The sequence below is a fragment of the Pseudophryne corroboree genome, chromosome 10 (genome assembly GCF_028390025.1).
Source record: "Pseudophryne corroboree isolate aPseCor3 chromosome 10, aPseCor3.hap2, whole genome shotgun sequence".
Lineage (NCBI taxonomy): Eukaryota > Metazoa > Chordata > Amphibia > Anura > Myobatrachidae > Pseudophryne > Pseudophryne corroboree.
The window spans coordinates 283,068,222-283,080,496 of record NC_086453.1 but is presented as its reverse complement, the minus strand read 5'-3'; the positions used below and the strand labels follow the sequence as shown (position 1 = coordinate 283,080,496).

Genomic DNA, 12,275 nt, shown 5'->3' with positions numbered 1-12,275 from the left:
GCATATATATATATATATATATATATATATACAGCACTGGTCACACCGTCATACCAATAGCCACACCCCCACCATGCTGGTCACACCCCTTGTGGCGGCACACAATAGGCCCTTCATAAATTTCAGCTCCAGGCCCATGAGTACGTTAATCTGGCACTGTGTACAAGTAGTGTTTGTTTGTTTCATGTTTATGCCTGCCTTGAAAACGGTGCGTGGCACCGAAACATTGGCCTTGTGTGGCATTTTTATCATGGATTTGATTCATTAAACAGCATCTTTTTCTAAACATTATCACGAGTGCCGCAGACTCCACGCCTGCTATATATATATATATATATATATGGTGCAAAAGGATGAGGTGTTGGCAAGCGACCAATGGTGTCAATTATTATTATGGAACCAGGTATTTATGAAAACATTAAATTTATTTCAGAAAACATAGCACTAAAAAAAGGGGTGTTGTATAAAATAATAACAATAAAAATGCAACCTATGCAAAGTGATGTATAAAAAAATGAAAAGTAAAAAATTCAATATGCCAAATTCATAAAAGAGAACATAAAAACATAGGAGATAAGGCATAAAATGTGCAGGATAAAAGATAAATAGCTTAACTTCAGTGATTGAGGTATAATCAAAGTGGCACCCAACGCGTTTCGTCCCTCATGGACTTCATCAAGGGGTGATTCAGAGCTAGAGACAGAGCATATTTATACCTCATTTCTAAAGGAAGTGGTGTCTACATCACTTCCTGTCTGTTAATTGATGAAATAGCTTCATACTGTATAATCAAAATACAGAGATATAGGAAAACACACGGAGCTAGTCAGATTAGAGCACAAGCTGTTATGTTCATGTTTTGAAACAGTACAGTAGAATGCTTAAAAACATAGAAGACGGGCGAGTCCGCCGGTTTCCGGTCCGGACTGTGTGAAGCGTCATATCCACCCCACTTCCGCCCCACATCCGCCCCACATCCGGTGGTGTCGTACTCGATATGCGCATGCGCCGGCTAAATGTGGCGCAGTGCGGCTTGCAGCGCTTGTAGCTGTCTCTGTGAACTGTGGCCATGTTTCTGGTTATCTGTAGCCGAGCTGGAAAGTAGTTCTCGGCGGACGTGACCCATTGAAGTGTGGTCTTCGGATTTCTTTGTTCCGACGGCCATGTTAGAAAAGGCTTTTTCCTGAATACGTAAATAGGATATGCCTGTGGTCTTATTTTTCGTTGGAGGGATTGATTTGCATATTCTGGTTTGGCTCCCCAGTGATATTCATGAAATAAAGAAAATAAACATAGAGATGGGGATCAAGAACTAGTTTTACCAAAAATCCTTATGTCATTAATAAAATAAACAAGGCATTGATATCTTTAACTTCATACTAAAAAGAGAGGGGTGATACTTAGGATTAGCTGAATATACCGCTTAGGACATGGTGCAGAACACATAAAATGCGCTGAACGGGACTCTATGAAAGTGGTCCCTGTGAAAAGAGGAGCAGTAAGTGAATTCCTCGGTGGGCGTTGGATAGGTACTGGAATTGGATCAGAACTTAGGTGAAGCCAATATACGCTAGGGGGAAATAATACGTTCAGAATATATTATAGAGAGAACTTAGCTCTATCCCCTGTCGCCTTCAGGTTTACAACACCCGGTCTCCCAAGGAGGTCTCCCATCCTTGTACTGGCCAGGCCCAACCTTGCTTAGCTTTCAAGATCGGACGGTGTTGGGCGTCCCCAAGATGGTATGGTTGTAATGTTAGGGCAGGGTTAGAGGCGAGATCTCTCACATATTGGATATTCATTGAAATTCTCAGAAACCGAGGAAAATAACTAACTAGAGATCATGTCTAGAAACCGTTACGCGAGTTATTTAAAAACTAATATAACACGCATCAGTAAGGAATAGGATAAACTGATTGCAAAGAGAAAAAATTATGAAAAGTTTCTATATAGAGTTGTGTTATCGCATTTACAAAATGAATACAGTTGTGCATGACAGTATATAAGGGGATGAACAGGCAGTTTATCCCTATGTGGCAGGGATACCCATTCGGAATTCCTTTCCGGATTAGAGCACCTGGTATTCCCTGGAGGTCTCTCATCCAGGTACTGGCCAGGCCCAAACATTGCTTAGCTTCCATAATCGGCCCGAATGGGGCTAGTCCAATGTGGTGGGGCTGTGATAGTGGTGGAGAGACAAAGATCGGGTTCGTGGTGACAGGAGGAAGGAGTAAGTCAAAACAAGAGAAGGGATTTCTTACATTACAGGAAGGGTGCTATCTCGTATCCCTCATTGAAGCCATCCGGATGAAGAGTGTTCAGTTCATATATCCAATACATCTCCCTCCTGGAAATAAGGTTTGAAAGGTCTCCTCCTCTGTCTCCTAGTGCTACCAGTTCAATGCCTTTGTATGTTAACGCCTCCGGATCCGAATTATGACAAAGGTGAAAGTGTTTGGATACTGCATGAGTGAGGACTTTATTCTTGATATTCCTGATGTGTTCCTGGATTTGTATTTTGAGAGGTCTCTTGGTTTTCCCAATATATTTCATTTTACATGAGCACTCCAGAAGGTATATTACCGATAAGGTATTACTATTGATAAAATGTTTGATCCGGTATTCCTTACTGGTTTTGATGTTGTGGAATGATTTCCTGTTCTGGTGAAGATACCTACAAATATTGCACCGACCACATTTGAAACTTCCCACATATTTTGGCATGGTACTTTGGACCTCTGGATTCCTCAGCATGCTGGGGGCTACTAGGTCTTTTAGACTCCGAGATTTACGGAACACCAGTTTAGGCTCTTTGGTGAGGTAGTCTTTCAGGATAGGGTCCATTAGCAGTATGTTCCAATGTTTCTTGAGAACTTCCTTTATGAGGTTCTCATGTCTGCTATATGTAGTGATGAATTTGACCGTTTCCTCCTTTGTGTCCTTAGGTTTTTATTTCAAAAGATCTCTTCTCTCCAGGTCCTTTGTCTTAAGGGTGGCTTGTTCCAGGAGTCGGGTCAGGTAACCTTTTTCCTTGAATCTCCCTTTATATACTTCAAGTTGTTGGTCCCTGTCCTCTGTCTTCTTACAGTTGCGTGCTATTCTATTGAATTGAGAGAAGGGGATATTGTCCTTCCATTGTTGACGATGATTGCTCCTGTAGTGCACATAGCTGTTCATATCTACCTTCTTTATGTAATTACTTGTGATGATTTCCTCCTCTGAGTGTGTTAAAACCAGGTCCAGGAACTCAATCAGTTCCGTATCATCATTAGCCGTAAAACTTAGGTTCATGGTGTTGTCCGAAATGTATGTTAAAAATTCTTTAAAACTCAGCTGATCTCCTTCCCAGACAATTAAAATATCATCTATATAGCGTTTATAAAAAATGATGTTTTGTTGGTATGGGTGGTTTGTAAAAATGTATTTGTTCTCCCACTGTCCCATAAAAAGATTGGTGAAGCTGGGTGCAAAAATAGTGCCCATGGCTGTGCCACATATCTGAAGATAAAACCCAACTAAAAATGTAAAATAATTATGTTTAAGTATAAAATTCATGAGCTCGCATAAAAAAAGTCTGTGGTCCTCTGTGATTTGAGGGTCTGAGGAGAGAAAGTTATTACATGCCTTGATGCCCTTTTCGTGCTCTATACAGGTGTATAGGGACTGCACATCAATTGTGGCCCACCTGTATGTGACCTTCCATTGTAGTACTTCCAAAAGGTTCAGGACAGATGTAGTGTCCTTCAGGTAGGCCGGCAGTTCCATCACATATTTCCTCAGGAATATATCCACATATTCTGACAAATGTGAGGTCAAGGAATCGATTCCTGCCACTATGGGCCTGCCTGGGGGATTGTCCAATGACTTATGTATTTTTGGGAGAAAATAAAAGATGGGGGTAGTGGGGTTGGAGTTTAGAAGATATTGATATTCATCCTTCGTGAGTATTTCCCTTCTGAAACCCTTCAAGAGCATTTGTCTCAGTTCTTCCACAAAAGTTTCCTTAGGGTCACTGGGCAATGGGATGTACGAGGATCGATCTCCTAGCAGTCTGGTTGCCTCTGCGACATAGGCTTCTCTGTCCATGATGACCAACCCCCCCCCCCCCCCCCTCTGTCAGCCGGTTTTATAACAATACTTTTATTTTCTTGCAAAAGCTTGATGGCTTCTGTCTCCCTGTTGGTAAGGTTTTTCTCCTTTATTGGTGAAATATTGGCATCACAGAGGTCCTTCTTTACCAGATCATAGAAAAGGCCCACATTATGACCCTTTGATTCCAAAGGGTAAAATTTGGAGGTGGGTTTTAAGCCAGATTTCGATTGTTCGTAATTTTGTATCACAGCATCCTCTTTTTTTTCGAAAATGACGTTTAAGAGTAATTTTTCTTATGAATTTATTCAGGTCAATGAAGACATCAAACTTGTTCATACCCTTCGTCGGTGCGAATGAAAGGCCTTTATTTAAAAGTGTGGTCTCGTGATTCGTCAGAGTGTGACTGGAAAGATTGAAGATGCCTTTTTGTGCTGGGGGTTCTATTGAAGAATTCGTCTTTTGTACAGTCTTTTCCCTCTTACCCCCACGGCATTCTCTTCGTCTTCGAATCTTCTTATGCGTGGTGATGCATTTGTAGCTTTCATTCTTGCAGTTGTCTTCATTGTATCTCGGGGGTGGTGGTTCGTACCTGGTGATAAAAAAGACTCCTCCGTATTGGAGTCCAATCTCTGTAATGCTGAAAATCTGTTGGTGGTTCTAAGCTTGTGAGATTTCTGGGTCTCCTTCATGGTGGTTCTAGGGCCTCTAGGTTTATTGGGGACGGTTTGCCAGTACTCCCTTCTTCCTTTTGGAACTTGCTGTCCTCCTCCAGTAAACCGGCTCCAGTTCTTGACCATACTGTTTTCATAGTCGTGTCTGTCTCTAGCGAATTTCCTTTCTTTGTTTTTGATTACCTCATCTTCTATGCGTTCAAGCTTTTTATTCAAAACCTTTTCATTAATCCTGAAGTCCTCTTTGTCCTTATGAACTTCCATTTTATTCTCACCCTCTTTGATCTCGGCTTCTAGGTCTGAGATAATGCGTTTTTTCTCTGCAATAAGTAATTTCATGAGATTTACTGAGCAATTATGTAATGTCTTGTCCCATTCTTGTATGAATTCTTGGTTATCCTTTCCGAATGTGGGCTGTTTCGTGATCCTTAAGCCTATATATATATACACACACACTTCTGTACATATACATACAAACACACACATAGCATGCATACATATGGCATATACACACACTTAGGATACATATACACAGCATATACACACACATAGGATACATACACAGCATACACACACATAGGATACATACACACAGCATATGCACACACATAGGATACATACACACAGCATATACACACATAGCATACATATAGCATATAAACATGCAGCATACATATACACACATAGTATACATACATACATACATACACACATAGGATAGATAGATAGATATAGATAGATACATACACAAAGCATATACACACACATATAGGATACATACATACACAAAGCGTATCCACACAAATAGGACACATGGGAAAACTGCCTGGGAGGAACTGTAGCTTCCTCTGCAGCTAGCTCCCCTACACTCAGCCAGCCTGCCTCTGAATCCATCCTATGTCAGTCAGTGTAGGGAGGCATCTTATGGCAGCCGCACAGTCTCTGTGCAGCTCTAAAAGCGAACAAAAATCGTCAGCTGCGACAAAGGATCAGCATGCAGGGGGGGTTTCTAGGTACTCGGAAACCCCCCCTGCATGCGTGTATGTACGTATTACTGGATGGCACTCCGGAACCACCAACCCAAATGAAACACAGTAGTCATGGTGTGATGATCAACGTTTTAGGGATTGTGTCTCATTTATCAAGTCCTGAGTATATAACAACCAAAACAGAATATGTAGACATACTTACCACCCTGTGTGCTCGCTCGTGAAGTCCCACCAAACCTTCTGCTCCAGGGTCTGATGTGTCATTAGCGCGGACCCGCATTGGACCCCTACTGTGTTTCATTTTGGGTGGTGGTTCCGGAGTGCTGTCCAGTGATACATACCATATATCCAAACCAGGAAGGAAACGCACCTGGACAAGTCTATTCACATTAATCTGAGTGCTGGAAAACTGGATCATATATATATTAGTGCTTGGTGAAGATAAGCAAATCTCGGAAGATATGAGGATATTCCTATTGGAAAGTACTGAATTCATCTTGACCCATAATTTTTTCAAATTTGAAACAGAATTTTTTGTACAAAAACAGGGTACAGCAATGGGCACGAAATTTTCCCCGGCCTATGCAAACATCCTAATGGGCAGTTGGGAGGATATGTTCATATATGGGTCCAAGTTTGAGGCTGTACACATTAAATACTATCAACGCTATATCGATGACCTGATTATTATTTGGGAAGGAGACAATGCTAGTATTGATTGATTTGTGAATTATATTAATAAGAATGATCATAACTTCAAGTTTACTTATAAAAGTCATAGTAACATTATTGACTATCTGGACTTGAAATTAGAAGGCTACAGCAATGGCAAAATCCTAACATCAACACATTTTAAAGAAACAGACGCAAATAGTTTTATCCCTGCTGATAGTTGCCATTTAAAGAGTTGGAAAACAAATGTTCCATATGCACAATTTTTGAGAATCCGTAAAAACTGCAGCAATATGGAGAAGTATTGGGACCAGTCAGGTAAACTATATGAAAGATTTCTGGAGAGAGGTTATGACCAAAGCGAATTAAGGGAAGCCCAATTAAGAGCATCTAATGCAAACAGGTCTGAATTGCTATCAAACAAACCGAAGAAAGAGATGGATAATAGAAAAGGCCGTCCATTTATAACACAGTGCAACAAAGAAAACTTCAAAATTAAGAAGACGTTGGAAAAACACTTGGGAATCATCCTAAAAGATCCTATATTGGGTCCACAACTCCCGGAAAAACCTGCTGTCATCTACAGAAAAGCAAGAAATTTGAATAACATCTTAGCCCCAAGCGAGCTTCGGCTTGGAAATAACAACATCCACTCACTTGAGAAGAATGAGAAGAACTTCTTGGTTAAGAAACCAGGGTGTTTTATTTGTAAGAAATGTATTTGTTGCAAGCATTTCGACACATGTCCAAAATTAAATAAGAATGGAAGCTTGGAGAAAATTAAATATAAAGATACTCTAAATTGTAACTCCAACTATGGGGTATATTTACTAAGGTCCCAATTTTGACCGAGATGCCGTTTTTTCTTCAAAGTGTCATCTCGGTCATTTACTAAACTCAAATCTCGGCAGTGATGAGGGCATTCGTATTTTTTTTGAAGTCCAACAAAAAAAACACGAATGAATACACCATCGGTCAAACGCGGCTGTTTAGATATGAATCTCGGTCATTTACTAACAATTCGTATTTGTAATGTCTGCCGTGAAAATGCATTTGCGGCCGTGAAAAAATACAAATCGTAAAAAAGTCCTAAAAAAAAACAGACCTGCTTTTGAGAAGCGTGTTTACATGTGTAGTCAATTATCCATTACTCACACCTGAATGTTTGGCCCTATAAAAGGGTCCCAGGCACAATTGTAAATTCTCTCACTCTGAAATGGCGGCTGTGGTGTGTGCTTCAGATTTACTGGTTGCTGGGGGATACCTGAGACTGGTCCATGAGTCTGGAAGAAATCTGGGCCAGGTAAGTGAACATGGTCAGAAGGTTGTACAGGTGCCGCGGAGGCTGCGCCAGCCACTTTTTTTAGGGGTCGTTTAAACTTAAACGCATTGTCTGATGATAGGGTCATACAGATGTTTCGCCTAAATAGAAACAACATTTTTCGACTGTATGACCTTGTCAAACTGGGACTAGACCCTGAGACAGCACGCTCTCGCTCTGTCTCAGGCCTGCACAAACTCCTGGCTGTGTTACACTTTATGGCTACTGGGAGCTTCCAGGCTGTGACAGGCGACGTTATTGGTATCTCCCAGCCCACCTTTTCAAAATTTTTGAATCAGGTGAGTTTTAAAATACATACACGTCTATGTCTAAGTGTTGCTTCTGTAAGGTCTTATAACACAGTATTGTATTGAATACAGATCATGACACTCACCTTAGATTTATTAATGTCCACTCAGGTTTTGGATGTCTTGGAACCACATATAAATGCCTCTATCTGCTTCCCTACCCAGGAGTCGCAGTGGCATGCTGTCAGGGTAGCTTTCTATGAGCTTGCTCACATGCCCAATGTGCTGGGGGCCATAGGTTGCACACACGTTGAGCTGAGACCACCTAGGGGCCGACAATATATATATACTAATCGGCATTCTAGCCAATCAACTAATGTCCAGGTGGTTTGTGATGCAAATCTCAAAATTATGAGTGTGGTTGCAGGTTACCCTGGCGGCTGCCATGACTCCTTCATCCTCAGTCAGTCATCTCTCTTTGATAAATTTGAGGACGGACAAATGCCTGATGGCTGGCTGCTGGGTATGTTCAAAGTGTGTTGTGTGTATGTGTGTTAACTACAAACACCTTTTTTGTTTGGGGTAATTATTCATCAGACACATGTACTAATGTTGCCTATATCTGTATTTCAGGTGATGGGGGTTATGGCTGCTACTCTTGGCTACTGACTCCATTGTCCCAACCTGATTCTCCTGCTGAACACAGTTACAATCATGCACATAAGGCTACTCCGCGTATGTGATAGAAAGATGTTTTGGGGTGCTGAAATCTAGGTTTCGGTGTCTGAATAAATCTGCAGGCCTTTTGTTGTATAGTCCCTCCAAGGTGACTAGGATTGTGTTCTGCTGCTGTTTTCTACATAATCTGTGTTGGAATCAACATCTGGCACATGATGATGAAGAAAACAGTCAGCAAGCAGAGGAGTTAGAAACATCTGGTGACAGTGTGAGTACAGATGTAGGGAGGCAGGTAAGGCAAGAAGTGATTCTGCGGTATTTTACCGGTAAGTTTGTTTTGGATGTAATTAACCTTGACTAAACACTTTGCAATACATTATTGTAAGTGTGAATGTGTGTTTTCTTACTTAGTGTTTGTTCTTTATAGTGGTCTGTACATTTTAGTTAGTGATTGTTCTAAATACATTGTCATTCATTACCCCAGTAAATAATACACACATAGCGTGTTCAACAATGTTTGACACAGACACCGGAAGTTGTGTGATTTGAATAATCAAATTTTTATTGTGTTTCCAAAATTTTATTTTTGTGTTATTTTTTTTTCTTGTGTGTGCTGGGTGCCGTGCTTTGTGCTGGCTCACTGGCACGTGTTCGGGAGGATCTACGAACAGGGGAGGTTACTGGGGTTTGGCTAGGGGTCGTGGTTCCTGAGCTTGAGCTCACTTGTTGTGCTGCCATCAAAGTGATGCTTTGGCTTAAATTGTGGATGCTGGCATTCAGTTGGTTGTTACTTGCAGTGTGGCTGGCCACAATCCTCGACAATGACTCATTTACCATCTGATTGTGTTGGACCAGTTGGATGAGTGCTTGCTGCTGGCGCTGTTGCTCATCAATGATGCGCGTTAAATTAGCCAGCATTTGAGTGTTGGCGGTCCGGATTTGCTCCATAGAAGTGGCAATTCTGCCTACCTGGACAATCAGTCTGCCCGAGTTCCTACTAATGCGCGGAAGATGATGGGGCAGACTGGCAAGGTGTTGGGTGTGGGCGTTCAGGCAGGCAGTGTTTTGGCTCTGTTGGGTTGCCAAACTGGACCAAAAGTCCGCGGACATTTGTTGCTGGGGTGGAGCTTGGAGCAGTTGTGGACTAATGGAGGGTTGGGGGATATCCTGCGGCTGGGTTTCCTGGGTCGGAACAACGGGTGTTAGGTGCAGTGTATAGGTGGCTTGTTGTTCTGGTTCCTGCTGGTCAACGTCGGCCGTGAAGGTTGGTTCTGTATGGGGTGGCCAACATGCACTGTTTAGTTTACATTTAATATATTTTTTTGTCCTAAACATTTCAAACTTAATAATACTCCTGACATTTTTATATTTGAGTTGTGTATTTCTAAACGAGTAATCTTTTGTTTAAAAAAACATATGTCCCATCACAGGCGTGCACATAGACTGACTGGCGGGTTCCACACCTAACTACCTCCCCTCCACAGCATTATAGTTTTCTCACACCTCCCCTGTCCAGGATATAGACTGCTCACCTGGATGTTCCAGAGGAGCGGATCAAGTAAGCAGTCTACATCCAGGACAGGGGAGGTGTGTGAACACTATAATGCTGTGGAGGGGAGGTAGTTAGGTGAGTAAGTTGCTCTTCTTTTTCTGTGCACGTGTGTGGACTAAATTTAGTAAGATGGGTGGTCATTTTTAAATGTGATGTTGGCCATAGCAAACAATTAGACTTTGATAATTTTGGCATTTGCACCTTCAAGAAGTTTATTCGTGAAATCAGATTGGTTGTTATGGCAAACATGTAATCACAGCTACAAATCTCATCATAGTAAATGTACTGTGTCTAAATTTTTGAATGTGTTTAGTGTATGTTTTTACTCACCAGATAACTGAGGTGATCGGGGCTCATCACTTTGTGGACTACACAATAGTGCCTGTGGTGGCTGGGACAAGACTGCAGAGATGCGCCGCCTGGGTGGGGAAGATGGATCCGCTGATTCCAAATCCACACGGCGCGTCTTACTTGGCCTCCTGGGTAAGTTAACATAGCCCTGTGATGGGCGCCTTAGAGGGCGGCTTGCAGAAGAAGAACCTATGTGAATAGATAAACATTATTATTTTGTACTTCTATGTGTTTGCAGAATATGTGACTACAGTGAATTCTTACCTGCAATCCCAGCACCCACATCAGTTGGCAGTGGCCTGTCTGGAGCGCTGGTCTGGCGTACTGTTGAAAAATGTAAATAAACATTATGACCATACTTGGAAAACACATTGTTAACTGCAAAACATTAGTGTACTGTAACCATTTTGTACGTAATGTAAAGTAAACTAATTTCTGCTTAAACTAATCTGGATTACTTAATTTGGTGTGTATTTAAAAATTAACATGGTGTTGCACTAAATAATCCTGAAACATTGATGAATTGTGTGCAATATATTGCAGAGATTGATTAATTGCTAATTGACCAAAACATCCTATAAAAAATTAGATATGCAAAAGAATTCAAAACACACGAACAAAAAAAAAAAAAAAAAACAACAGCTATGGACAAGCAATATCTCAGATTAAGTATTGGAACTACACATACCAGCATGCACTGCACCTTATTTAACATTCACTAATCTAAAAACACAGCCAAGGCATGATGGAAAATGTAGTTTAAAAACACAATTACAGCTTAAGGGTGCACAGGCCTGCACAACATGACCAACACAATGTATGCATACTTTAAAAATAAAAAATTTTTTGCAGCATGATCAGTTTGGAATGTGTAAAATTCAAATATAAAATAAAAACTCACCATCCTGCCTTGGACGGTCCGAATCCCGGACATGAGTTGCAGACACCACTTCTGCAGGAATCAGTGCCCGCACAGGCTCCTCCCAATCACGATACGTGGCCCGGAAAGGGGGGCCACCCCCCGGTTTGGCGGGCTGATTTTGCCTCCTTGGCCATCTTGGCCTTGACACGGCGCTTGATGTCGTAAAACCTTTTGCGACACGTGTCCTCAGTCCGCCTCACCACACCCTCACTATTAACTGCATGGATAACTTTCCCCCACAGGACAGACTTCCTGCGGGAGGACACCTTGGCAGCATCCTGCCCAAACAATTGGCGATGATGCCTCATCAGCTCCCGCACCAACGCCATGTACTCAGCATAGCTGAACTTTACATTGCGCCCAGTCTTGGTAGTGGTGCGTGGCTGCGGAGCCACAGCACCATCGCTATCACTGGAGGACGCAGCAACAGGCACCCCCTCCTCCTCCTCCCTCTCACTACCCCCCTCCACCTCACTCACCTCCTCCACCTCACTCACCTCCTCCCTCTCACTAACCTCCTCCACCACACTGACCTCCTCCCTCTCACTAACCTCCTCCACCACACTGACCTCTGAGTCAGACATAACCAGGACAAACTACACAAAACACAGTAAAAAAAAAAACAGAAAACACACTCCTCCACTACCGCTACACACCACACAGCCAACACACACACACACACACACACACACACACACACACACACACACACACACACACACACTCACTCACTCACTCACTCACTCACAAACAATGACAATAGACTTGAAAAAAAAACA

General features: G+C 42.0%; 1 pseudogene; it reads right to left on the bottom strand.

The window, feature by feature from the left end:
• Positions 1–1,637: 1,637 nt before the first annotated feature.
• On the bottom strand, positions 1,638–1,756 carry LOC134968424 (5S ribosomal RNA; annotated as a pseudogene).
• Positions 1,757–12,275: the final 10,519 nt, after the last annotated feature.